The sequence below is a fragment of the Cetorhinus maximus genome, chromosome 2, assembly GCF_964194155.1.
Source record: "Cetorhinus maximus chromosome 2, sCetMax3.hap1.1, whole genome shotgun sequence".
Lineage (NCBI taxonomy): Eukaryota > Metazoa > Chordata > Chondrichthyes > Lamniformes > Cetorhinidae > Cetorhinus > Cetorhinus maximus.
Window position 1 is genome coordinate 86272125 of NC_135880.1, and position 27846 is coordinate 86299970.

Below are 27846 nucleotides of genomic sequence, written 5' to 3' on the forward strand. Positions count from 1 at the left end.
TGTGGTGGTGGCTTTGGAGGTGAAGTGGGGTGCTGGAAAATTACATTAAAATGCATTGGACTGGCTCCCCAACTTGCCTCCATCACCTTGCGTTTTTCCCAGAGGTGGGTGGGCAGTGATGATAGCAGCCTGTCTGGCAGTGACGGATATGCAATCAAGCTAATTAAGGGGCCCACTTAACAATTATTGCAATAGCACAGCAATTTTGTGGGTGTCACACAGCTGCACCCCTCCCCTCATCCTCCACTATGCCTCTCCCATCCCTCACTATGCCCCCCACACACCCCAGCCCCCATTACAGTATCCACACCCTGGCAAGTGAGAGGAGGCAGCTGCATAGCAGGAGGTTGAGGCTGTGTTACAGCTGATGTCCCCAACAGAAAATGGCAAAGTTGCTATCTTCCCATGTCACAACTTTGCCATTTCATGTAAAGCTCCTGGAGACAGATATCTCTGATTGTCATGGACCTAGTGAGGTCTCAGCTGCACCCGTAATACTGATGGGGGCTCTAGTGTTTTCCTGCTGTTCTCCTGCTTGGGTATTAGCAACACTCCCAAAGATCACAGAGTGAAGGCTAATGGCCTCCCTTGTAGTGGCATATGCTATCTACATCTCCTGCCTCTGTCATGTTATTATAATGATATAATATCTTGAGCTTACTTACTGTACAAGATACAAGGCACCAATTGCTCTTAAGGGGTTGGGTAAACAAGTTGTGAGTTCATTTATTAACTAGGCACATGAGAATGATTATACGTAGGTGTGACTTGAAGACATCAGAGCTGTGTGTGTGCCCTCTGCTCAAAGCAAAAGTAAAACTAAGACTGGATCACATGACACATTTCTCTTCTAGTGATGTCATGTGGATATTCCTTAAAGGCATATTACAACGCCCTCCTTTCTTTTTAAAGATACTTTCACCCCTTCCAAAGGAGTATAGTTACTTACAATACATGTTCATGTTTCATTACAAAATGCGTAGAACTGATGAATCTATGATTACCCTAAAGGGTAGGGTAATTTGATGGTTCACACAGAAATTGTGATGGTAACCTTGTCTGGAAGTTTCTTTGATTACTCACAGTGATCTGTGGGATTGTCATTCTTGGATGTTGTTCCTGGTTGCATTTGGGATGCAGTAGAACTGTACGGTAGTTGAGGAGCTGGAATAGCTCTGACTTGTCCTTGGTTGCACCTCACCATTGTGACTTTGTGTGCAATGACTTCATAGGACTTGGTTCTGAACAAAACCTGTCACCTTGGCTGGTTGCCACATGCCTTCTGTGGGATCCTGGATGTGAACTTGTTGCCCAACTATAAACTTGGGAATTCTGTACCTCTATTTTTATCATGAACATTGGTCACCTTCTCTTGTGGTATGTCAAGGAGATATAAGAATTCTCATAATGTTATTGGAATTTATTGTAAAGTAAAGTAATAGTGGGATGTGTCAATGTGTGTCTGTGCGTGTGTGTGTGAGATCTAATTGAATTAGAGGCAGCTAGCCTGGGTGCTTTGATGTAAGGAGAGAAGTTAGGTTTGAAATGTTAATTAGGTAAGCATGGGGAAGTTTAGAAACATAGGTGTCAAGGGAACATTTGCATTTTGAAATAAACCAGTCTAGATTGTTTTTAAAGGAGGGCTGAAATGTGTCACCTAGCCAAGTGAAGTTTAGAAACAATGGGCAGAAGTTTTCGCTGAGCAGGCGGGCACACGGCTGACCCGCTCAGCGTATAATGACACGTGATGACATTGGGTGAGCGTCCCCACATCAGCGCGCACTCACGCAATATTTCACTCGGTGGGCACGCGCAGGAGCCGGACCCGCGCCTACAATTAATTAACAGACCAATTAAAGTCCTTAACAACCTAATTGACGGCACTTTAACATTGCCCGTGCGCGTTATCACTCATTGCACTGGCAAAACAGACAGGCCACAATTTGAAAAACCTCATCCACTAGTGGGGTAAGAAGGGTCAGCAGCATTGTCAATGTGAGTAGTGAGGAGTTTTGGAGATCACTTGCTGCCGGTGTTTTATTGGTACTTGTCAGCTTAATCTCTGGTCTGGGCTTCATACTTAGTATTTCCAGGCTTCATTTCAGGACTCATTGGTGACTTCCAGGCCCCCTGAGGATTCAGACCCTGTGGACCCTTCCAGGTATCAGACAGCCTTCCATAACCCTGGTAATGGGGATTGTGGTCTCTGCTGGAGGCACCTTCTCTGAGGGGGAAGAGAGGGACAGAAGGGAAAGGAGGCCAGGTGTCCCAATGCAGCTTCCAGGGGAGGGACCTGTGGGAGGAGAGGCACAGGGACAAGGGGCACAGGGCCAGTTGGTAGCCCAAGGCGGAAGGGGCCGCAGAAGAAGCCGTTATCCTGCTGCTGGTGTTTACAGGCGGTGATGCAGCTACCTTAACATGTCTGATGTGCAATGCCAAAGGAGGCTACGTCTCTCCAAGGAGACTGGGACCTCCATTTGTCAGATGGTCGGGCCTCAGATCAGCTCTGACTATGTCAGTGACTCTGAAGGTCACAGTAACTCTTAACTTCTATGTCTCTGGCTTTCTCCAGGGGTCAGTGGGATCTGTGTGGAGTTCTCCAATCAGCTGTCCACAATTGCGTCAAGCTGGTGACAGAAGCTCTGTTCAGGTGGGTATTGACTTTCATTCATTTCTGTATGGACGAGGCCAGCCAAGCTGAGCGAGCCAGAAGCTTTGCAACGATTGTTGGCTTCCCCCGCATCCAGGGTGTCATTGACTGCACACAGGTGGCCATCAAGGTGCCAGCAGGTCAGCTTTCGTTAACAGGAAGGGATTCCACTCCATGAACGTGCAGATAGTGTGTGACCACAGGATGCAGATTCTGCAAGTCTGTACGAGGTACCTTGGCAGCTCCCATGATACATACATCCTGAGACACTTCCAGGTTCTGAGGCTCTTTAGTGCTCCAGCCTGACTGGATGGATAGCTCCTGGGTGACAAGGTGGCTAATGATGCCTCTCCGCCACGAACAGATGCTGAGCAGCGGTACCACAGGAGCCATGGCTCCACAAGGGCCCTGGTAGAGAGAACCATAGGTCTTCTAAATTTGCGCTTCCGATGCCTGGACCATTCACTACTGGACACTGCACTACCCCCCAGATCGAGTGCCACTTATAGTGGTTGCATGCTGCGCCTTCCACAATCTGGCACTGGCAAAGGGGGACCCACTGGAGGAAGAGGATCTTGACACAGCTGCACAGGCCACAGAGGATGAATCCAGTAGTGAGTCAGAAGAGGAGCACGTTGAGGAGAATGCTGAGGGCGTGGGGCCAAACCTCAGTAACCTCCAGGGAGGCAGGGACACCAGGGACCCCTTGATCCAATGCTCCTTCAGCTAGGCTGCCAAGAAGTACCAGGGCTGCCGCATCCATCGTGGATCACACAAATTACCCATTCCTTGGACCCCAAGATACACTCAGTGCCTGTGCAATAAAGTTTCGAGCCACCCACGTCCAGCATTACATACTGGCCTACCCTGCACCTACAAAATAAATGAAGCATACTCAGGCCAATAACACAAAAAGAAATTTAATTGTATGTTTGAACTCACATAGTCTTGAACAGAGAGAAACCGGTGTTGGTAGTCACACCGTTAAAAAAGAGAAAAAATGGGGGAACAAAAGATCACCCATGACCAGTCCCTCTTGTGCTTAAGGTGCTTCAAATTACCTCTAGGTGCTCCCCCATTGCTGGTACCAGCATTGGAGACAGCCTGCTGACTCTGCAGTCGTATTGGCCTTGATGACCTTGGCAGTCGTCCTCTGGCCAGTGGAGCCCGTGCTGGCCCCGCCTGGGAGGGAGCGGGCAGTGCCACAGCCGGCATCTCCCCAATCACTGCAGCTTCATCAGATGCCACGGTCACTGGCAGAGGGGCGGAGGAGCTGCTGCCATCATCCAGAGCGCCTTGAGAGGAGCCCGCAGAGACGACAAGCAGCTTGTGAGCCAATGTGAGGTCACTGTGGACCTCTCTGCTCGCCATTGATGGACGGGCACCTAACTGAGATACTGGGTGCCTCATCCACCTCACACACTGACACTGGCCAGCTGAAGTCAGTCTTTATGTGAGGGCTTGTGGGTCCAAGCGCAACCCCAGGAACTCCTGATTCTGTCCCTGGAGCAGCCTCTCCATGACAGTCGCCACTCTCTCCATGGAGGAGGCATTGCGCTCGGCCATGAGGGTCAATGCAATGCTCATGCTCCGCAGGGACTCCTCCACAACTGAGAACATGGCATGCATACCTTTTTGGATCTCCGCAAGATCCTCCCACACACTCCACTGGACCTCCAGCATCTGCTGCCTAATGGGCGATTACAGAGGCCCATCATCAGCCTTTGGCTGAGCATCGTCCTGGTTCCCAGCAGTCCTCCGACTGCCGGTGCCCAGGGCACTCTCTGCCTACCCTTGCACCTCAAGCGAGTGTGAAGTGCCCTCATCGAGATACCATCCACTGAAATAATGCCTACCGAGGTGCTGATATCTGCGCTGGTGCCTGTTTCAAAGAGCAAGTGTGACACAGGTGCTTGGGGAGCATGGCGGTCCTCCACTGTCAAGGGTGGCCCTTCAGGGTCCAGAGACTGAATGCCTGCTGGTGAACCTAAAAGGGAGAAGAAGGACATGTCATTAGTTAAGGTCATCACACTGTCACTGTGCATGCCAGGCACCTGGTGACACAATAGAGATCTGCATCATGGTGCCATCGTCTTTCAATGATCAATGGGGACTCCAGGTTCAAGGCTCACATTAATGAAGAGACTGCACTAGAGTGGTTGCGCAAGCCAAAATTCTTATGTCAATGCGCTGCACTCCTACCTTCATCTGACACCCAGCTTCACTGCGGCCACTTGACCGAGGTGGATGACACCTCTCAAGTTCCAAGGCCACCTGCTCACAGTGGGAATGGATGAGGAAGTGTGTGGATCCTCTGCCAGCCTGCGAAATCTCAATATTGTTATGGGATGTCTTCTCCTGAAAGGAAGAGGAGCATTGATTAGTCCATTTTCTACCTGCAGTGCCATTGCAGCCTTGACAACCCCAGCTGAGGAGCACCTGGCAGGGCAGATCCGAGTTGTGGCCCTTGAGGTGCAAGCACTCAGTCCAAGCAGCCAGGGTGCACCCCCTTGGCCAGCCCCAGCATGATTGACAATTGGCACTCAGACTCTAACACCCCAAGCTCCACGGGGGCGATGGCCAACCCAAAACAATTCAACACACTAACCCATGCTAACATGGTACTCACCCTTCCTGAGTACAGCAGGTCATTGAAGCACTCCCAGCACTGCACCCAGGTGGACTGTACCACATCGTGGCTGCTCACTCAGGCTGTCACCTCCTCCCCTGCCCTCTTGGTGAGGTGTGGTGGCCTCCTTCTCCCATCTCTGGGGACAAAAGTATCCCTTCTGGCAGCCACCTCCCCTAGGAGGGCATCGAGGCACTCGTTGGAAAAATGGGGGGCCAAGTGCCCCCCACCTCCCCGCCCCCCCCACCACCACCCCCCACCAACCTGCCTCCTGCCTGGCTTTTGTTGACATACTGGACTTCATCCTTTCAACGGTAGGCAGACTTGCTTCTCCGGCAGCCTTTCTGGGGCTGCCTGGGCCATTTTTAAACAGGCTGCTAGGCCGCCATTTGACCCAGCGGCCAAAACCTCCCCTGCTCGGCCCTTCCTGGCCAATGACGAGCCACGTTTCACACTGTGCGAGCCTTAATCACGGGCGGTGGTCGGTTTTCCACCTGCCCCCACCAAGGGCAAAATTCTGCCCAGTGTGTTTATTTTTCTCAAAGATTACTGATAAAACTTAGTGCTATGAGAAGGTTTTATTATCAGGGAGTTAAAGTGATAAAGTCCAAAGACATAGTAAAACAATGGGTATTTGCATTCAAAGAGGAAGTTATGTATAAAGGAGAGAAGACTGTTTTGTAAGGGAAAGCATTTTTAAGATCTTACAAGTATGAAGAGCCTTTAGCATCTATGCCTCAAGCTGCTGTCTTCAAAGGACTGAAGTTAAGAAAACTCACTTGGAAGTCAACTTGTTCAGGGTATCATGTTTCTTTGCCTGGGTCTTTTCAAATCTGTGTGTCATACTGTTGCCTTAATGAAAGTGTAACTGGGAGTTAGATTGAATATGGGATTTAGAAGTTATCATAGTAGTAATTTGTAGATCTATGTATATATTTAAATCACTTTTCTTATTAATAAATGTTTAATTTAATTTTATAAAAACCTCTAAGACTTGGTGATCTTATTACTGCTGAATTCAAGGCATGCATCTTGAAATTTATACAAATTGAAAATTGGTTGTGATAGTTGCTTCAAGTTTCCCTCTGGGATTTGAATAGCTCAGCATTTACCATCGGCTGTGTCATAACAGGCTGCTCTCTAGTTTAGAGAACAGAATGGGAACAAGTAGGTAAATTGGTATGCACTGGCTTACCAATCATGAGCACTGCCAGTGATGGAATAGTTGCACTTAAAGGTGTCACTCTCCAGTGCAATATTGCAATGTGTAGCTCTTGCTTGGTCTATCTGCACTTGAGAATTAGAGATTTCACCGTGTGAATTGTCCATTCAGCTTAGCCGTTAGATCTAGGGTAATGAGCAGAAGAAGTAGTATGATCGATATTCCACTTCACATACATATCCTGAAATGGCTTACCAATAAATTGCAGACTATTATCCATAATGATCTCTCTAGGCACACCAAAAAATTGAAAATAGCACTTGTAGTTTGCGTGACAGTTGTGCACCATGTATTATGCAATTTTCAAATAATGGGGTACTTGGTAAAGTAATTGAGGATGCCATGGCCATGAAAGAGGTTGGATGTGATTTTGGATCAAGGATGGGTAGGAGCTTCCCATGTGATTTCATATAAAGAAGACAAAACTTAATGTCCGTGCAAGGAATCAATGGTGCTTTGTGCTGAGTTGGCATATGCTCGACAATCTCACCATGAGGAATCTGACTACTTACCAGCCCTTTATTTGAGTAATATCTCAGCTCTGTGTCTCTAAAGTTTATCTTCGCCGTCAGCATGCTAAGTTTTCAACACTCTCCAATGCTGCAACTTTGTTGCAGGATGACCAAAATTCCAAGGGTCTTCTTATGCCATGCAGCATGATCTAAGGCTGTTCACCATGTCGTACCTGTAATTACTATTGCTGCCACCTGTTTGACCACAACTGATCGCCATGGTGTGTTTTTATAATGACATAATATCTTGAGCTTATTTACACAACAAGACACAAGGTACAATCACTCATAAGGAATTTGCTAAACACGTTGTGGGTTCATTTATTAAGACTAGGCATATAAGAACAGTTCTACATAGGTATGAAGCTTGAAAACATCAGAGATGTATTTGTGTGTGCTCTGCTCAAAGCAAAAGTGAAATGAAGACTGGATCACGTGACATATTTCCCTTCTAGTGATAGCATACTGATATCCCTTAAAGCTATAATACAACAGTCTCCAAAACTCACCCACCATCCCTAATTGGAAGGTGAATGCAGTAGTGACCTACTATTCAGTTGCCTCCTATAAAATTCAATCGGAAAGGCTATTCTTCCTCCAGCAGGTTCACAACTTGGAATAACCCTGAAGTCAGGTTCCAAAATTCACCACTGTACATCCAACTGCACAGATAGAAAAGGCCTTTTCTTTGAAATCACATCTAAAACATGTTCAATCAATGACACTGATACCGACTGAGGAAAGGAATATTACTGTGATGATGTTACTGTTGCTGTTCCTTGCACTATTATTAAGTTTTGCCTTTTTAATATCAAATCACACTGGGTGTGATTTTTATTTCTTTGCTACCCCATTTGCATTTGAAAACAAGAGGTTAGCAGACAGAGAATGTAATGTCTGTTCTCCTACCCAGTCATCACTGATTTTGTAATTTGTCTGATAATTCCTGGAATCCAGAGCTCTCGTCTGTGACCTGAACGAATATCATTATGAGGCCAATGCCATTTCCCAGCCTTACCTCCTGATTAGTGCCACTTCTAGCTCTCGTCTGCCATCCACAGGTGGTACAAGCCCTTGTTTGAAAGCAATTTAAAGCAATCCTCAGCTGTTGTCATGTAAAGTTGTACAAAGCTTCTGGAGCTACTTTTTTTGAAGCAACTTGTGAACCTTTTGACCTTAAAGATTTTGAAAGTGCTTGTAATCACGGTTGTAGGTTCTCTTCTTTTGAGGGACTTCTGGCATAGCAGTTGTTTCTTGATGAGGGTTCTTATAGGAATTGTACTCTGGGAGAAGGCGTAAGAAGAGAAGCAGCAGGAAGAAGGAAGCACCAGAGCCGCAACTGCAAAGAGGAAATAGTATGAGGCACGCTTCCAGAAACCTTGATTCCCACCCAATGGAGTTTCTAGACCTGGAACATGATCCCTGAACTTCACAAAGAATCATTGCTTAAGGGGACTTCAATATGGCAGGGATACAGTGTGGTATCACATCCTACAAGATGAGTTGTAGCTAGGGCTGCCAAATGTGATTAAATGTATTCCTGGAGGTTTAATCACATAACTTGCCTCTACATTCTTGCCATTAGTTGGCCAACACATCCATCCTTGTGACACATTGCCTTCCTACACCAATTGGAAAACAAAAAGACTCATTGCTGGCTTCTACCCGGCAATGTGGAAAATTGCCCAGGTATGTCCTGCACACAAAAAGCAGGACAAATCCAACCCAGCCAATTACTGCCCCATCAGTCTACTCTCGATCAGCAGTAAAATGATGGAAGGGATCATCAACAGGGCTATCAAGTGGCACTTGCTCAGCAATAACCTGCTCACTGATGCTCAGTTTGAGTTCCACCAGGATCACTCAGCTCCTGACTTCATTACAGCCTTGGTTCAAATATGGACAAAACAGATGAACTCCAAGGTGAGGTAAGGGTGAAAGCCCTTGATGTCAAGGCAGCATTTGACCGAGTGTGACATCAAGGAGCCCTAGAAAAAATTCAGTCAATTGGAATCAGGGGGAAAACTCTTCATTGGTTAGAATCATACCTAGCACAAAGGAAGATTGTTGTGGTTGTTGGAGGTTAATAATTTCAGTTCCAGGACATCACTGCAGGAGCTCCTCAGGGTAGCATCCTAGGCCTAATCATCTTCAGCTGCTTCATCAATGACCTTTCTTCCATCACAAGGTCAGAAGTGGGGATGTTTGCTGATGATTGCACAATGTTCAGCACCATTCACGACTCCTCAGATCCTGAAGCAGTCCATGTCCAAACGCAGTAGGACCTGGACAACATCCAGGCTTGGGCTGACAAGTGGCAAGTAACATTCATGCCACATAAGTGCCAGGCAATGACCATCTCCAACAACAGGGTACCTAACCATCTCACCTTGACATTCAATGGCATTACAATCGTTGAACACTATCAACATCCTAGGGGTTACCATTGACCAGAAACTGAACTGCACTAGCCATATAAATACTGTAGCTACAAGAGTAGGTTAGAGGCCACGGATCCTGCGGCAAATAACTCACCTCCTGACTTCCCAAAGCCTGTCCACCATCTACAAGGCACAAGTCAGGAGTGTGATGGAATACTTTCCACTTGCCTGGATAAGTGCTGCTCCAACAATACTCAGGGAGCTTGATATCAACCAGGACAAAGCAGCCTGCTTGATTGGTACCCCTTCCACAAACATTTACTCCCTCCACCACCGACGCAAGGGGCAGCAGTGTGTACCATCTACAAGATGCACTGCAGAAACTCAGCAAGTTGCCTTAACTTTCCAAGGACCCTTAACAGCACCTTCCAGACACACCACCCCTACCATCTTGAAGGACAAGGGCAGCAGATACATGGGAATAGTACCACCTGCAAGTTGCCCTCTAAGCCACTTACCATCCTGACTTGAAAATATATTACCATTCCTTCACTGTCGCTGGGTCAAAATCGTGGAACTCCCTCCCTAACAGCACTGTGGATGTACCTACACCACATGGGCTGCAGCGGTTCAAGAAGGCAGCTCACCACCACTTTCTCAAGGGAAATTAGGGATGGGCAACAAATGCTGACCTAGCCAGCAACATGCACATCCCATAAACGAATAAACAAAAAATACCCATTGGACGATGCTGAACTGTTAGCCCAACAACCATTTTTCTTCCATTTTCAATATTTTTATATCTGGTAAAGAGAAATGTTCAAAGAAAATGACAAAGAAAACCTATCTTTTTAAATTCCCCAATGATTTTTCTCCAGTGTTGCACACAGCTGTACCCTGGAGATTGAACTTTAATTCCTGGAGACCCTGGCCAATCCTGGAAGGTTAACATCCCTAGTTGTAACCAGCTAGCACAGCATTCCTTCTTGCTGGCACTTGGCAAGCTAAGGCTGATTGATGATGCATTTTCATCAAGATTGCCATTGTCAGTTAGTATGGAATTACCGACCAAGTTTTCTGGTTGACCAAGATAAAGGGAAGAGGTAGGAGGGTTTGGATGTAATTATGAGGGCAGGAACTAGAATATCAATGGAAGTGCAATGCAAATCATTGGTATAAATATGAACAAACATTTAGCTGGAATTCAACTTTTAGTGGGCATGGGATGCTTATAGTATTCTCAGTATGCTCTATTATCACTGTTCTGTGTGAGACAGACAAAGCATCACACTACCATAAGCTCCCATCGCTAGTCAAGCAAGGTGGTGAAGAATATGCTGGAGGTCTCTGCTGTGTCTGCCAGACATCCATAGCGCACACATTTTACTATGTTATCCTTGTATAAATCTTTCAGTTCCTGCTGTTCACATTTCTACTGCATTAGAGTCGGCAGCAATCCCCATAAGGATGGAATGCCATTCATTTTTAACTGACATACTAGAAAACATATGGCTATACTCTCATCAAGTCAACAGACTTCAAATAATAAAGGAGAAACAATTGGCTATCACTATCAACTGCAATAATTCAGTATCTCCAGTGATGTAGAGAAGAGGAAAGAATGATCTTGCTCTATTGGGTGGAATGTCACCACCTTAAAAAATATTTTTCTACTGGGGATAAATGCAGGTCCCATCACTGAGGTCCGTCCGTGAGTCCTGCCTGTCTGTGGAATCTTCTCAAAAGCAGCCTCTTAATTAGCTGCCTCAAAGAGACCCGTCCAATTAGGAATGGTGGGTGTGTTAATTCCTGAAGTTGTAGGCCTAATCTGAGGCAGAGGAGATGCTTCCATAGGAATCATTAGGACCACGGGTACAGCCTTTCCCGCCTGTGATCCAGTCACTGCTCGCCAGGTGCATGCCACTTACAGTCATAAAACTGAGCGTTCTAATTTCCTACTGGCAGTGAACTTAATTTGGAGGGCAAGGTGGCCTTTTAATGAGCATGCGTGAGATGCTAATGAATGAATGGGTTCCTGACATTGCTCGTCGAGTAGCTCGACTTGCCTTTAACCTGCCTTGAAAGCCGGGTGAACAGAATTCCAACAGTTTATTCTGCTGCTGGGAAATGGATTTTTTGCCTCCCGCCAAATTAAATGCCCCCACCTGCCATTATTCCTGCTGCTGCCGGGAGCGGAAAATTCTGCCCTCACCAGTTCCACAAGAGTGGGTGGAAGGCAGAACCGAGAGCAAAAATGGAAATGATACTGTCTGGCCGTTTAGTCTGACGCATTCCTGATTCCAGGTGATCTTGCTGGAGGCGCCACTGGTCTGGATGTTGGCCGCCTCCATGGAGCTACCAGGTGCAACAATCAGCAACAGGCTGCTCCGACATGGGGAAAATCCCAGTGGAGTCCTCCCAGTCCCTTGATTAGCTTTGTAATTATTGGCTACTTGCCAGCTGCCATTGATGACCTACCTCCAGCAAGATCACCTGGAATCAGGAGCGCCAGACCAACGACCAGATAGTGTCATTTCTATTTTTGCTCTCGATCTTGCCTTCCAGCCCACCTTTGTGGGGCTGGTGAGGGGCAAAGTTTTCCGCTCCCACCAGCAGCAGGAATCATGTCAGGCGGGGACACTTAATTTGGCAGGAGGCAAAAAGTCACTTTCCCAACGGCAGGATAAACTGTTGGAATTCTGTTCACCTGACTTTCAAGGCGGGTTAAAGGCAAGTTGAGCCGACTCGACGAACAACGTCAGGAACCCATTCATTCATTAGCATCTCACGCATTAAAAGGCCACCTTACCCTCCAAATTAAGTTCACTACCAGTGGGAAATGAGAATGCTCAGTTTTACGACTGTATGTAAGTGGCATGCACCTGGCAAGCAATCCCTTGCACAATTTTGAGGTCCGTAGATGTAACTTTCTACTTCTTGGGGACCTCGCATAACTTCAGTCGAGTGCAATTAGCAAACGCTGCACCAAGGCTGGACAAGGGGAGCAGTCTAAGGCTGGAATGGTGGGGTAGGTTAGGAGGGTAGAGCGAAGGCTGGACAGGGCAAGGCAGGCTTATGGGGAAAGGGCGTGGAGGGTATCTAGAGAAGTGGGGGGTTAATGTCTGGGGAAGGGAGGGGAGTGTCTTAGAGGGTGGGTTCATTGGTTTTGACACTGGGGTATTTGGGGGGGAGAACTCAGGGCACTAATGATAGGAGGGAACTGTTACAGTCAGAATGGGGAGTGGGATGCAGTAGGGTGTCAGGTCCAGGGTGAAAGTCTGGTAGTTGAAAGTCTCATTAGGGGTGGGGGGAGTCATGGAGGGGGACAAGACAGGAGGCTTGGATATCAGGAGGGGGCAGAGTCAGGGTGGGCATGGGGATGATAACAGCTGTCAGCTCTGAGAGGAGGAAAGGCATGTGGAAGTGGACCATGATAGGGTCCAGCATAACAAGGGGAGAGGCTCAAAGGTGCTAGAGGGGTGAGGAACGGTGATATTGGGTGGGTCTATGGTGAGGCGGGAGGTTGGTAGGTGACGGGGGAGGGTAGAAGGCGGTGCAGCGAGTTTAAAAGTGACACACACCATTTTTCCAAACTGACCTCGACTACACAGTTAGCCAGTCAGTGAGATCCCTCAAAGTCGAAGGAGGGTCTTCTGGGGTGGGTGGAGTTCAAGAGCAGCACAAGAGGCCGACTAAAGTGACATCCTAATAATTATGAGGCATCTGGATGTCAAAGGTGCTCAGTTGTGTTCTCTGCTCTATGGTGAAGCCCAGTTTGCAGCAGATTTGTTCCCAGCTCATGGGTCTCATAACATCAAGATCCCAGCAAGGTGTTGAGCTGCCGTTCATTCTGTGCCATTTGCTATCGGCTGCAGTCAGAGGCAGGGATGAAGGGAGGAGGGAGGTGGATGCTTCCAATGGGCATGGCTAGTGGAGGGCAGCCGACTCGCAACTCCAAATCTCCATCCTCTGGGGTGAATGGTCATGACTGACAAGGCTACATGTGATTTTTTTATTCATTCATAGAATGCAGGCATCACTGGCTAGGCCAGCATTTATTGCCCTACTTACCTTTGTTTGAAGGGCATTTAAGAGTCAACCACATTGCTGTGGGTCTGGAGTCACATGTAGGCCAGACCAGGTAAGGACAGCAGATTTCCTTCCCCCAGGGATATTAGGGAACTAGATAGGTTTTTATGACAATCAGCAATGGTTTCATGGTCATCATCAGACTTTTAATTCCGGATTTTTTTATTGAATTCAAATTTCACCATCTGCCGAGGTGGGATTCAAACCCAGAGCATTACCCTGGGTCTCTGGGCCTCCGGAATACTAGTCCAGTGATAATACCACTATGCTAGTGCCTCCCCGTTGCTGCCAAGGCAATGGTCTCTCTATAGGGTTTCGAGGGTAGTGGGACAAGCAGAAAAGTGTCCTTGTGAGGCTCATCACTCTGGTCAAAGAGCAGTGTCTCCATATGCATTCCAGTATGAACAGGAAAAGCACTCAGGATGTCCTTTACCTGGAAGCAATGGGATGGGGATGGAGGCCAGGCAAAGGGCTTAGCACTTGCTGGCTGGCTTTAAGATGGAGGGAAACATGTAAAGGATATGCTCACTAAATTTATCACTTCAATTCTTTCACACGTTCACTAAGGCTGCAGGCAACCCTGCCTCGGTAATGATTCTCATTCAAATGAGGAGAAGGAGGGGCCTTCGTTAGTTGGCACAGGACCAGTAGGGGCAAGGGCCTGAGCAACAATAGGCAATGGGTCCTCAAGTAAGTCAAGATGTTGGCAAACAAGATACAATGCAAAAGCGAACATTGGCCCAATCATAGGGACATTTCAGGTGATGTTCTTATCCAGAGATGAACGAAAGACAATGCTGGAGGTGCGCCCGTATGTCCCAGGATGTGGTTGCTGACATCTGCCAGTTTCTCCAGTATGAGCTGTGGCCACAAGGACTCTGGAGGAGTAATGCGGAGTTCCTGGCCTGCAGGGAATGAATGGCTCTCCGGGTGCTGTTGAAATGTGGCACCAGGACCTTTGACCCCATGAGGGAATGGCAGAGTGAGTGACTTCCGGCTCGCCCTGCCATGAGATTCGCCGAGCTCTTCGCTGATGCATAATTAATTAGCTGAACAGCAAAAGATTGGGCATGTCCAACTGTTCCACCACCCAGCAGGATCACGCCAACTTTCCCTCCCACCACTGGACATAGACTCCAGATTGGAAGATTCCACCCAAGGTTTCAGTCCAGGTCTGCAGTCTCACCATCTTGTCCTATATGTCTCCCATCAGTTTTCCACAAACAGCACAAAATTAGTCTATTTTTCTAGCTCGTTAGCTCCCAGGCAACTTTACAAAATATGCAAGGTCATATTGGAAATTGAGGATCTAAATGCCAGGCTGACCTAAATGATACAGTTAACTAGTTGTATAATAAATAAAACAAGTGGTTAAATCATTTTCTTATTTTTTGCTAGCAGGATATGTTCTTAAACAATTCCTAGTATCACTGCCAGAAAAATTACATAATACAATACTGCTTCTTAGCAAAATATGTAACTTGATTGTCAGAGGTAGCTAATGAATGACCTCTAATACATTTATTCACCTTTTCCTGATCATGGCATAATCACAAGCCTTGTATTGTTCCACCTCCTTAAAGCTTTCATCACCACCTAAGCTGTATAACATCCAATAATCATGTACAAGAATAACTGATTCACTTTACTTACTTTCACTATAATCTTCCTAATTAATCCCCAACAAAATAAATATTAAGTCTTACCTAAAGCCTACATCTCATTTTGTGGCTGATAACAGTCTCCTAGAGTGAATCTTTCTATCTTTTCCAGATTGAGAATGAGGCACAAAGTCTGTTACTGAACCCAAGATCTCCACATCAAAGCCATCAAATCATCCATAAAATAAATAGCCGCTCCACCTCTTCCATTCTACTTCTATGCTTTTGTAATAAACTATGGGCGAAATTGCACGGTCCCATTGGCGTCCAGTAGCCGAAGCTGCCACCAATCAGTGAAGTGAAGTGAGACGGAGGTGGATGGGATTTTGGACAGCCAATGAGTGCACGACACACGGCCATGCAAGTGGTGGCCACCACTCTCCTGCATGCGTTAAGGGGCCTTCAGACTTAATCAAGAGAAGTTCTTAGGACACATATGCTAACCCATGTACCTCTCTCTTTGATCCTGCATGAGGAGAACATCAGGATCATGGAGCCTAGTGATTTAGCGGTATGCCTCATGGCTTACAGAGAGCGGAGAAGAAGAAGAAAGCAGCAGAGGCGCCTGGCTCAGCAAAGGGAGGAACACTTCCCTCAAGATGAAGGGATGACAGGGCCTGCTGAAGATCCACAGCGAGCCATCACTCGTAGGCACTTCGCCACTTGTCATTCCTGCGAATGACTGAGAACCAGTGTCACCAAAGACTGCGCATGTCTAGGGAACTGGGTGGTCACATATGGCAACTGCTGAAGGATATGGTGCCAAGGGGACAAGGAGGGCATTCACTGCCAGTGGCCGTGAAAGTGACCACAGCACTCAATTCTTATGCCAATGGCTCCTTCCAGGGCTCCACAGGTGACCTGTGTGGGATTTTTAAAGCCTCCATGCACAAGTGTGTCCAGGAGGTCACGGATGCCATCTTCACAAAGGCACGGAATTAATGCATTTTGACCGGGATCAGGAAAGTCAGGAACGAAGAGCACTGGGATTTACGCAGATCTCGGGTTTTCCACAGGAGCAGGGTGCCATCGACTGCACTCACATGGCGCTTCGATCTCCATGGCAACATGCAGTCAACAATTGCAACTGCAAGGGTCCACTCACTGAATGTTCAGTTGGTGTGCGACCACCACAAATGCATCCTTCAGGTCTGCGCGCGATTCCCAGAGACCGTCCATGACTTCTACATCCTTAGCAGGCCTCAGATCCCCAGTACCTTCCAAAGTCCAGAGAGACTGCAGGGCTGGATCCACGGGAACATGGGCTACCCACAGAGGACATGGCTGATGACACCGATGTGGCGGCCTCAGACTGCAGCAGAGTGGTGGTATAATGAGGAACAAATGATAGGCATTTTGAACATGAGATTCTAGTGCCTCGATAGGTCCAGTGGAGCACTGCAATACAGTCCCCAGAGGGTATCGCGCATCATTGTTGCTTGCTGCACCCTCCACAACCTGGTGCTGCAATGGTGGAGGACCTGGCTGAGGAGTAAATGGAGGAGCTGCATGTATCTTCCAATGAAGAGGATGACGAAGGGGATGATAATGACGAGGTCCTCGAAGGCGAGGGTGCTAGCAATGAGGCCATCGCATTGGCAGGCGTGCTCAGGAGGCCCTCATAGCCGCAAGATTTGTGGAGGATAATAACGAGATGCAGTGAGGACAGTCCTGACATCCTCACCTTGCATCTGTGAACATTTGACTCCTGTGTGGCTAATGGCAACACACATACCCTCAGTGCTCAGGCTCATGTCATGGAGACACAACCTAGGCCCTAATAGTCACAAGATTCCAGGAGGATGATGATGACATGCAGTGTAGACATTCCATAGATCTTCACCTCAAAGGTGCTGAGAGCACACAGAGAGAATGATGGAACTCTGTCATGCCTGCCCACCACATTCTGGCAGCAATGACCAGCACCATCGAGGTGCAGGCATCACTAATGTGTCCAGTGCATGTGAAGCTGGACCATCACTTTGGTCTGAAGGTTACACACTGCACAGGGAAGAGGCCCTGGACTGAGACACCTGCCTTTATCTTGTGCAGGAACCCAAGGTTTCACATCTGAGTGATATGAACACTGCTCATCATAACAAGGAGCCATAGGCAAGGAGATATTCTTGGGAGTTTATTTACAATAGTGAACATTATGTACAAGTGATTAACACTTGTGTCCAGGCTGTACAGCTGACCTGAATTAGGGGCTGTGCTTGATTTATCCCTTGTTATTGTTAATTTAGTTAATTGTTTTGACTCGAAAAGAGTTACATCTTCTTTACCTTCCTAACCCTGCTGTTATGTCTTTTTTTTCATGAAGCACCGAGACAAATGATCACCAGCAGCTCCAAGAAACAAAAGTTGTGCTTCTGAAATCTCTTGATATCGATTCCGCACGGATAAAGCGCAAGCGCCTCATCATTGTGCTATTCTACTCCCCCGACATCCACAATGGAGGTGCAGGCAGCCTGCTGACTGCTACACCCTGCCTCTGATGACCTTGGTGAGTGTCCTCTTGAGGGGCAAGACTTGGAGGGCCCTGGCCTGCTTTTGACTCCTGCTGTGGGCCAGCTGCACCCTCCTCGGTCCGTTGAGCTCGAGCTGCGGAGGTCACAGGAAGAGGGGAGTTGGATCGGCCGGACATTCCCAGAGTCACCTGGGTGGATGGCCCTGGGGTGTCAAGTTGCTGGCCCTCCTCCCTATGGGTGCCCAAGAGCCCCTGGCTGACTCCTTGAGGAGAAGGAGAAGCTAGTGTGAGATCGAGCTGCCCCACACCCCTCTCACATTGACACTGTTGGGGGCCAACTATGGCATCAGTGATGGAGTTGAACACATACATCAGTGCAGGACCGATGCCCTGGACCAAGGTCCCCTGCGGCGGCCGCTATCCGACCAGTGTTGACCACGGTACATTGACTATCACCTCAGACTGAAGGCAGACGGAACCTTCCATTGTGCCTTGCAATCTGAAGAGTGCATCGGACATCCCTTCCTGATGTTCCTGAGCTTGCCTTTGCAGCTCCAGCAACTGAGGTATGACTGAGTCCAGAGGGTCATCATCTGACTCGGACTCAGCAGATTTCTGGCCCCCAGCAGTCCTCCGAGTGCTGAAAACCTGGTATGTCCTTGCCTCTGCCTGCTGTGGTTCAAACGGTTCGATGTGCTCACCAGATTTTGACCCCGAGGCTGCTCTAGAAATAGGTCCCACCGAGGTGTGTGTCCCTGCACTGGTGGAGGGTGTGGGTGAGTGCTGTGATGGGTCTTCAATTAGAGTGTCATCAGATTTTCTTTCTGAGCTGTCTTCAGGACTTGAGTCGAGAACCTGGCTTGTGGCCTCCCTTGGCTGCTTCCCAGATGTGCCTGCGAAAGCAAGGAGAGATAATTAGTGTCTGGCAGGGACTACAGAACAGGGGAACTGACTCACTGCATGGTTGTCTGATGGATGTTGCACTGCTGGATCCTCACTTGATTGAGTACCACTGAGCTCACCGTCAGCACAGGAATGGCCCAGATCGTCGCTAGCCAGCTGGATGACTCAATTTTCAACGTCTGAGAGGACCTTGATATTTGGCATTCCTCCACCAGTCTGCAATCTCTCCCTTTTGTCGTGTGCCAGCTTGTGCTGCATGAAGACAGATGGGAGAGTGTAAGCAGGATGCTTGCCAGGCCACATGAGTAGGATGCCTGGCATGTGTGGATGGTGAGTGGCGGCATGAATGAGATGAGGCATGATCCGCAGTGCAGATGAAGGTGTGTGTGAGTGAGAGAATGGTGAGGTCACTTGAACTGGCAGTGAGTGAGAGCCCTGTGGATATGCGAAGAGTTTGTGAGTGTGTGAGGTGAGAGTGATGAAAAGAGTGACTTACCCTGGTGGAACGGAGGAGATCATTTATCCTCTTTTGGCACTGGTGGCTGCACTCTTTTGCAGGGTGTTGGCACTGACCACTGCTGCCACCGCCTCCCATGCTGGATTGGTGACCTTGCTTGCTGGTCTTCGTCTGAACTGGGGTTAGAGAACTTCATGGTAGGCCTCCACTGCGCTCAATAGGAGCCCGAGTGTGGTATCATTAAATTTGGGAGTAGCCTGATTCCTTCCTTTGACAGCCATGACTTTGTGGCAGCTTTTGCTCCCGTAGAGAGTGCTAGCTCTGTGCTGGGACGCCCTTTAGATTATTGAAGGTCTGAGGTGGTGGCCGGGCAGGCAATTAAGAGGCCGCCTCAGCAGTGATCCGGAGTGTTTCCCTTGAATGCACTGTTAATGAGGCAGGACGCGTCGAGAATGAGATGATACAGAGCGAAAACCTGCCATTGCTGCCGATGGGTAAAATTACTTTTTTCACACCCACTCCCTCACTTAGCACAAATCTGGGACGATTCTGCCCTATATCACTATTTATCCATCCCTCGGCCTTATCATGAAAAGGAGTGAATAGGTGGGGTAAAATTCGACCTCACTTCACCTCATGGTTTCTTTCTCAAGCATGGAATAAGTCCCTAATCTGCAAGTTTTTTCATTGAAAGTGAGTCGGACATCACCTTGGCTATGGTGCCCTTAAGTCAACTCAGCAACTTGAAACAAGTGTTCGGCTCACAGTCTAGGCAAATACAGGTCCGAACACTCATTTTAGATTCTTTTGATTAATTGAATTAGGTCTGGCCACAGAATGTAAATCTCTTTGGTTTAGCGCCAGGTTTTGCTGGCAGATGATCCCTCTGGCAAGCCTTCAGTGCCACTGAAAGTAGGCTATGGCATAAAGGGGCTATGTTCAAGGGACCATCCTACATTACGACTGGTCTTCCTTTTGGCCCCCATTTTGTCTGATATTTAGGCTGCAAATTCCTTTGGAGTGGTCCCTAATGGGAATACTGGGTCATGAAATCAGCCCTTCCATGTTGAAGTTGCATATAGTTTCAGGGTTGGCAGATTTGGGGACTGTGCCAGGCTTTTTGCACCTGCACTATGGTCCTTGGCCTTTTGTATTTTTTTGTGTTAAAAAAAGGATTCATCATTTCTATCCTCTGATTCTGGTATCAAATTTATGGCACCACAAGCATAACGTGTTGTAAAAATCATAGTTTGAAGAAATGAACCTGTAATATAAAATGGTTTCACAATTGTGGAATGATTTATTTATCTCCAAATAGCATTGCACATTTGGAGGAATTCAGTGCTCAAATCATTATTGTTGAGTACAACATGTCTCCTATCAGCAAGGAAGCAGTCATTGTACCACACTGTTGACGGTAGCACTTCAAAACTTAATTAAATAACTTGCATTTTATTAAATTCAATTGCCTTGCAATGGAACCAAATAAGGCATTTTTTAGCGAAACAAATACAGAGTAGCTTTTCTTAAACTGTCCAGGATGACAGTGACATAGGAAGCGTTCTCTGGATTATTTGAAGCTGTACTCGACAGATCATGCTGTTTAATTTATTTATGAAGTATACCTCTGTAAAAAACACAATTCCCCTGATGGATCAGTGGACAGAGTAGAGAATACATAGTTAATTCATATAGACCAGGAGATATTTCCTTTGTGTGCTGCATGTAGCAAAATCATTAAGGTAATTAAAATGTTGCAATACCTGATACACATGGGAAATATTCCCTTCAGAAAAGTTCCAGATTTGATCTGCAATATGTACTAAGTTAGTTAATCTCAACAGAGGTATACAATTTACATCAACCTATTGGATTAGGGAGAAGGAAATGAACTGTGATTTTTTTTATTTATCATTATCCAGAAATCCCTCCTGGAAATGCACATGTGTAGACAACTTATAAGGGCAGAAGTGAGTTCAGCTACAATGCTCCTGTGATGAAGAACCTGCCAGACATGGTGCAAGAGCCATCTCTCTTCAACATAATGTAAAGTTACATATGCAAACACCTTGAACTTCGAGACATCCAAATACAATGTTGTGTCTTGCACGTACCCATTATTTATTGCTTAATCTAGGTCTTTAGGTGAGGAGTTTTGGCAAAAAGGCATCCCTACCCTGAAAGTGTCTACTCCTTTCATGATTAAATAAATGGGAAGAGCCTGTTATAGGGCATTGAAAAGATTGTAGCAGCAGGGGGGATTCTCCTGATGGCTTGGGGGGCGGTGGGTGGGTGGAGGGAATGGGGGGGGTTGCTTTTCGCCAAAACTATTACCTGAGGACCTAGATAAAATGATAGGTGAAGCATAGAAGATTGGTGCAAACCCTGACTGTTTATTTCATTTCTTTTTGGTTTCCACCAATCTACCATCAACATTTTGATAGAAGGTATGAAGTTATGGTTTGTAGTTGAGCACCCATTATCACCAAGAAGCGTAAAGCACTGCATCAGGGGTGTCAGCTGTGGCTCAGTTGGTAGCACGCTTGCCTCTGAGTTAAAAGGTCCAAGTCCCACTCCAGTACTTGAGCACAAAAATTAAGGCTGATGCTGCAGTGCTGAAGGAGTACTGTAGTTTCAGGTGAGATGTTAAACCAAGCCAGTGCCTGCCCTCTCAGGTAGATGTAAAAGAAGCCATGGCATTGAAGGTGAGATGGGGTGTTATCCCTTGTGCCTGCATCAATATTATCCCTTGATCAACATCACAAAACCAGGCTATATGATCATGGAAGCAAAGGGCATGGCTGAGGTACTAAATGCATATTTTGCGACAGTCTACACCAAGGATGAATCTGCTGCCAAATAAAACCCCGACACCACAACAAGATTCTGCCCTGGGTGGTGCCAGACAACTAGAGAGTTATAAATCTTACAACCTTGTGTGAGGTTAAATTCAGCAACTACAGGCCATTCAGTTTAACCTCGATGATGGAAAGATTTAGGAATGATAATCTGGACAAAAGTTATTTAGGCAAATGTGGATTAATTAAGGAAAGTCAGCTTGGATTTGTTAGGGGAAGATTGTGTTTTTCTAATCTGATTATGTTTTTAGATGTGGTAACAGAGAATATTGATGAAGATAATGAGGTCATTGTGGTGTGACTTGCTCCTGCAGAGAGCTGGCATGGATGTGACAGGCCCAATAACCACCTTCTATGCTGCAGCCATTCTCTATTTATGATTCTAATCTCTAAGGTATATCGAAGTTAACAGTAAAAGACATTATAATTACATTAAGAAAAGGAGAATGCTCAAGGGAATGCAGGTAAGACTATGGGTGGAATTTAATGCTCCTCCCAGAGGTGGCCTGAGAACCAGGAGCATTTTTAATCAGCCGGGGAGGTGTGGGGTGGAAACCGTACCGCCTCTCCCTCTCCCCCCTGTTAAGTCCAGGCAGGAAGGGTTGACGACAGCCTTCCTGCCCATTTGAAACTCTTAAGTGGTCACTTAAGGACCAATTAAGAGCATAACTCCGCCACTGCTGGTTATTCTACCAGCAGCAGGGGTTGGGGGGTGCTGGGTGATGGGGGGTGGTTGGTGGGATGGTGGGGAACACCTTGCAGGCAACCACCAGGTAATGGAGAGACCTGCTAGTGCAAAGACTGTTTTCAGGAAGTCACCTACCTGCTCTATAAACTGCCCCCCACACTTTCCCCCTCACTGAGGCCTCCCTGACCGGCCCCGGTGATCCTGCTTACTTTTCCTCCAGAGCTCTAGTGATGATCCTGCTCCTCAATCCTACTGTAGTACCAGCAGTGGCCACTGCTCCCAGTGGCTGGTACTGGAGAGCTGCCAGCCTCTGACTAACGGACACCTCTCAGGAATGGAAAACTCCTCCTGAGGATGAGGAAACCCCCATCACCAACCAGGCATGTGCCTAATTTGCATTAAATCTGGTTGGGAGTGGGTAATGATGCAGAATGGCCATACTGCGGTTGCCACCGGCTCTCTAGCTGATGGATGGGCCCATGCAGGACCATTAAATTCCACCCTATAACTTTTTTTAATATGTTATAAATATTATATTTACATGTACTCATTTTTCAGAAGGTGCTGCTGGATATCACTTAGCAGATTTACATAGAATACATGGCAGAGAAGCAGACCATTTGATCCAACCAGCGGCAATTATGTTCCACTTCAGTGTCCTCCCATTTTTCCTCATGTAACTCCATTGGCATAACCCTCTATTCCCTTCTCCCTCATACGCTTATCTAGCCTCCCGTGAAATGTAACAGGATTTGCTTCAACTACTCCTTAGGTAGTGATTTCCACATCCTCTCAGCTTTCTGGGTAAAGAAGTTTCTTCTGAATTCTTGATACTTATCTTATCTTGATGGCTTCTAGTTTTACTCTTCCCCATAAGTGGAAATACTCCCTCTATATTTATTCCCTCAAAACCTTTTATAATTTTAAAGACCTCCATTAGGCCACCCTTCAACCTTCTCTGTTCAAGGGAAAAGAGACAAAGCCCATTCATTCCTCCCTGATATTTAAGACAGTTCTGGTATTATCCTGGTAAATCTTTCTTGCACCCTCACCAACGTTCCTATATCCTTTTCATAATATGGCAACCAGAACCGAGCATACTGCTCCAAATGTTGTCTAACCAATGTTCGATACAAAATTAGCATAACTTCTCTAATTTTCAATTCTATCCCTCTTTTGTTGTGGCCTTGTTGAGCTTTGTCACAATTTTTAGTGATATGTCTCTTTCTATTTCAATATCCCTTTGCTCTTCCAGCCCATTTATATTCTTACTTTCCAAGTAATATGTGATCTTCTTATTTTTCTTACCAAAATGTAATACCTCCCGCTTACCTGCATTGAAATTCATTTGGCAATTTCCCATTCTGTAAATTTATTAATGTCTTCTTGCAATTTGTTGCAGTTCTCCTCACTGCGAATTTTCCTTCCGAATTTAGTCTTGTCCACAAATTTAGAAATTGTGTTTTTGATTCCATCATCTAAATCATTGATATAAATTGTGAACAGCAGCGGTCCCAGCATTGATCCTTGTGAGGCTCCACTTCCTACCTTCTGTCTCTCTGAAAACCTACCCTTTACTTCCACTCTCTGCATTCTGTCTTACAGCTAGCTAACTATATATTTCGCCATTTATCTGCTGACTCCACATGCTCTGACCTTAAAATAGACCTTAGTATATTATGTGCTACCTTACTGGTAGAAAGCTAGATATTTGACATCTTCCATAGTACCCTTGTCTACTCTCTCTGTTATATCTTCAAAGAATTCAATGAGTATTGCTGAAAAAAAGAGACATGCTGTCGAAGCTTTTCGTCTTGCATTCATTAGGACAGAATTCATAAGAACACCAATTGTAGAGGGAAAAACAATTATACTGCTTGAGAAAAGAGTGATTTGTTGGCAAGTGGACTCTGATTTATCAAGGCATTGCTATGGGGAATGAACCAGGCAATGGCTGTCCCCCAAGTTTTTGTTTAGCTGACAAAGGTGCAGTGCATGGACATGCTCCTTCTGTCTGCAAAGGACAGGACCCTGTGTGTGAGTATATGTAGCTTCTACAATGCATAAGTGAGCTACACTGCGAGCCCGGCTGATAATCTTAAATTAGCTGTGGGTGTACTTCATAGCACAGTCAGGATTGTTTAGTAAGTGTCGGTCAATCACAGAATCACATCTAATGTTGTACGTTATAGCTGGAATTTTCCACTGCTTGTTGGGTGCGTTTGGCGGCATGAGCAGGCAATATGGCAAGAAGGCCAAAAGTCAGTTTTACGCTGTTGTAAAACCAGTTTGCGATCATCCACTCTGTCTGTCAATGCCGGGCTGTGTTTTCTGCTGTCGCACGTTGGGAGTGTAATTTCAATATCTTAGCATCTCATTATAAGCCCTGCTCGCCGGAATCATCCCCCCACGCTGGATCACCTGGGCGTGTCAGCTTGTTTGCACGATGACATGCTTCACAACTGTACATGGCGAGCTGCACTTCACTCAGGACTTCAAGGTTTGTTTGCCTACCCTGCTTTGGGCAGCGTTCGCAGTCATCCATGCCAGGCTTTGCAGGCAGGCCCACAACGCTTTTAGGGTGGCTTATGGGCAGATCTCTAACTACCAGACCAGCCGAATGATGGGGGTGGCTTTTCAACGGCTGCAAGGCTAGGGCTTTCTTGGTGAAGGAGGAGAAGTGGCCTCAGGCATGGGAAGAGGCTGCAGGGCAAGGGCTATACTGGGAAAGGGGGCTTTCCCAGGTTGTGTGTGGGGACACAAGTTGATCTGTGCAAGTGGCCTTAAGATGGTAAGGGTTGAGGAGGCAGTCTCCAGAGGAGATGAGGCCAGATGGAGATGTAAGGGTGTGTGTGAGAGTGGGTGTTGGTTTCCATTGAGCTGGCAGTGAGTGGGATGCAAGTGAATGTGTGATGGCCTTGTGAGTGTGTGAGTTTAGAGCGATGAGGTAGTTGCCTTATCCTGGCAGCATGGATGAGATCATTCATCCTCTTTCTGCACTGGATGGCCAACCTCTTCTTTGCAGCATTGGCACTGACCACCACAGCCACCACCTCCCAAGCCAGAGTGGTGAGATTGCTGGACCTCCTGCAGCCACAGCGGCGGTGGAGGACATCACGGCAGGCCTCCAAAATGCATTCTAGTTGCCAGTTCACTAAATTGTTCTTGGTTTTCAGGGCTATGTCTTTACTGGAGCAGTCCTGAGCTGCAAGCTTTAACAACTGTGTGCGCGTCTGCAGTTTAGATATTGCACATGGAGTAAAGAAACGGTCAGGTGACAGTGTGGCAGGTGATTCAGAGGCACCCCCCAGTGAGATATTGTTTTACTGTGGCTGCATTATTAATGAGGCAGGAAGCAGACAATACAGCGCAAGAACCCACCATAGCAGCCGACGGGTAAAATGTCATTTTGCACACCCGCTACCACACTCAGTGCAATTCTGGGGGATTCTGCCCTATGTTTTGAGGTTTACAAGCATAGGTTGCTTGGGTATGGTCAGTACTTTGCCTGTTGTGAACAGCTGAAGGGATGTGCTGTTTGATACAATACACTGTTATGACATGACAGGTGATATGTGCTAGGTGGACCAAATCCACGAGAGAAACTTGGCCACACTATCACAATGGTTTTGCAATTTGTATTTATTACAAGAAGATTTGTGCACTGAATTCAGAAGTAATGAATCCACTAACACCTTTAGATATTTTAAAAACTAAATTAAAACATTTATTAACAATAGAAAAGATTTCAAGCACATACATAAAATTACAGTTACTTAATACTATAACAAATCCAAAAATCTCTAATAAAGCTGACTCCCAACTACACGCTCCCTTTAAGGCTACAGTCCAAAATAGATTTTAAATTTAAATAGGCAAGACAGAAGTTTACCACAGCACCCATCTGACAGCGGAACTACAAAGGCGTTCCTCTATCTTTGGTTACTGGGGACAGCAGACTTCTGCAAAAGTGGCTGAAGGCTTCCCCAAGGCTGATTTGCATGGTCATTTTAGATCTCAAATGGCCACACAACATAACCTTCCATCCTTCTTTACATATGGTTCTTTCTCTTTAATTTGTAAATTCCATTGTTCTATATGCCTTTGGAAATTTACTTTTCCCATAATATAAAAATCTTGCATGTTGCCAATATGGTCAGCACCTTGGGAAAAATAAACATACTGCTTGGCCTTGCTTATCTTGCTAGTTGTAAACATCCTATCATCCCTTTGAAACCCAAACAACCCCTTCACTTATCAAAAAATGTAAATTTCTTTCACATCCTACATGCCAAGCCCTCATCCATGTTTACTCATTACCATTTCAAATGCTATCCCAAACTCTTTTAATGATTTCAAGCTTGCAGCCTATCTGACTCTAATTCAATTAAATCATATAGATTCGTCCACACTCACACCCATAAACCTACTTCACAATAAACCACAATAATATAATGAAAAAATCTTAGTTTCAAGACACTGCCAGTTGTCGAGACATTTTTAAAAATTCATTCATGGGTTGTAGGCATTGCTGGCTAGGCCAGCATTTATTGCCCATCCCTAATTACCCTTAAGAAGGTAGGGGTGAGTTGCCTTCTTGAAACGCTGCAGTCCATGTGTTATAGGTACACCCACAGTGCTGTTAGGGAGGGAGTTCCAGGATTTTGACCCAGTCACAGTGAAGGAACGGCAATATATTTCCAAGTCAGGATGGTGAGTGGCTTGGAGGGGAACTTCCAGGTGGTGGTGTTCCCTTGTCCTTCTAGATGGTAGTGGTCATGGGTTTGGAAGGTGCTCTAAAAGGAGGCTTGGTGAGTTCCTACAGTGCATCTTGTAGATGGTATACACTGCTACTACTGTGGGTCAGTGGTGGAGGGAGTGAATGTTTGTGGATGGGGTGCCAATTAAGCAGGCTGCTTTGTCCCGGATGGTGTCAAGCTTCTTGAGTGTTGTGGGAGCTGTACTCATCCAGGCAAGTGGGCAGTATTGCATCACACTCCTGACTTGTGCCTTGTAGATGGTGGGCAGGCTTTGGGGAGTCAGGGGTGAGTTACTCGCCACAGGATTCCTAGCCTCTTGTCCTACTGTTATAGCTGCAATATTTATATGGCTAGTCCAGTTCAGTTTCTGGTCAATGATAACCCCCAGGATGTTGACAGTAGGTGAGTCAGTGATGGTAATGCCATTGAATGTCAAGGGATGATGGTTAGATTCCCTTTGGTTAGAGATGGTCAATGCCTGACACTTCTATGGTGTAAATTTGCTTGTGACTTGTCAGCACAAGCCTGGACATTCCCCAGACCTTGTGGCACTTGGACATGGACTG

General features: G+C 46.5%; 1 pseudogene; it reads right to left on the bottom strand.

Annotated features, from left to right (window-relative positions):
• Window positions 1-17462: 17462 nt before the first annotated feature.
• On the bottom strand, window positions 17463-17621 carry LOC144672076 (U11 spliceosomal RNA; annotated as a pseudogene).
• Between the last annotated feature and the right edge of the window lie 10225 nt (window positions 17622-27846).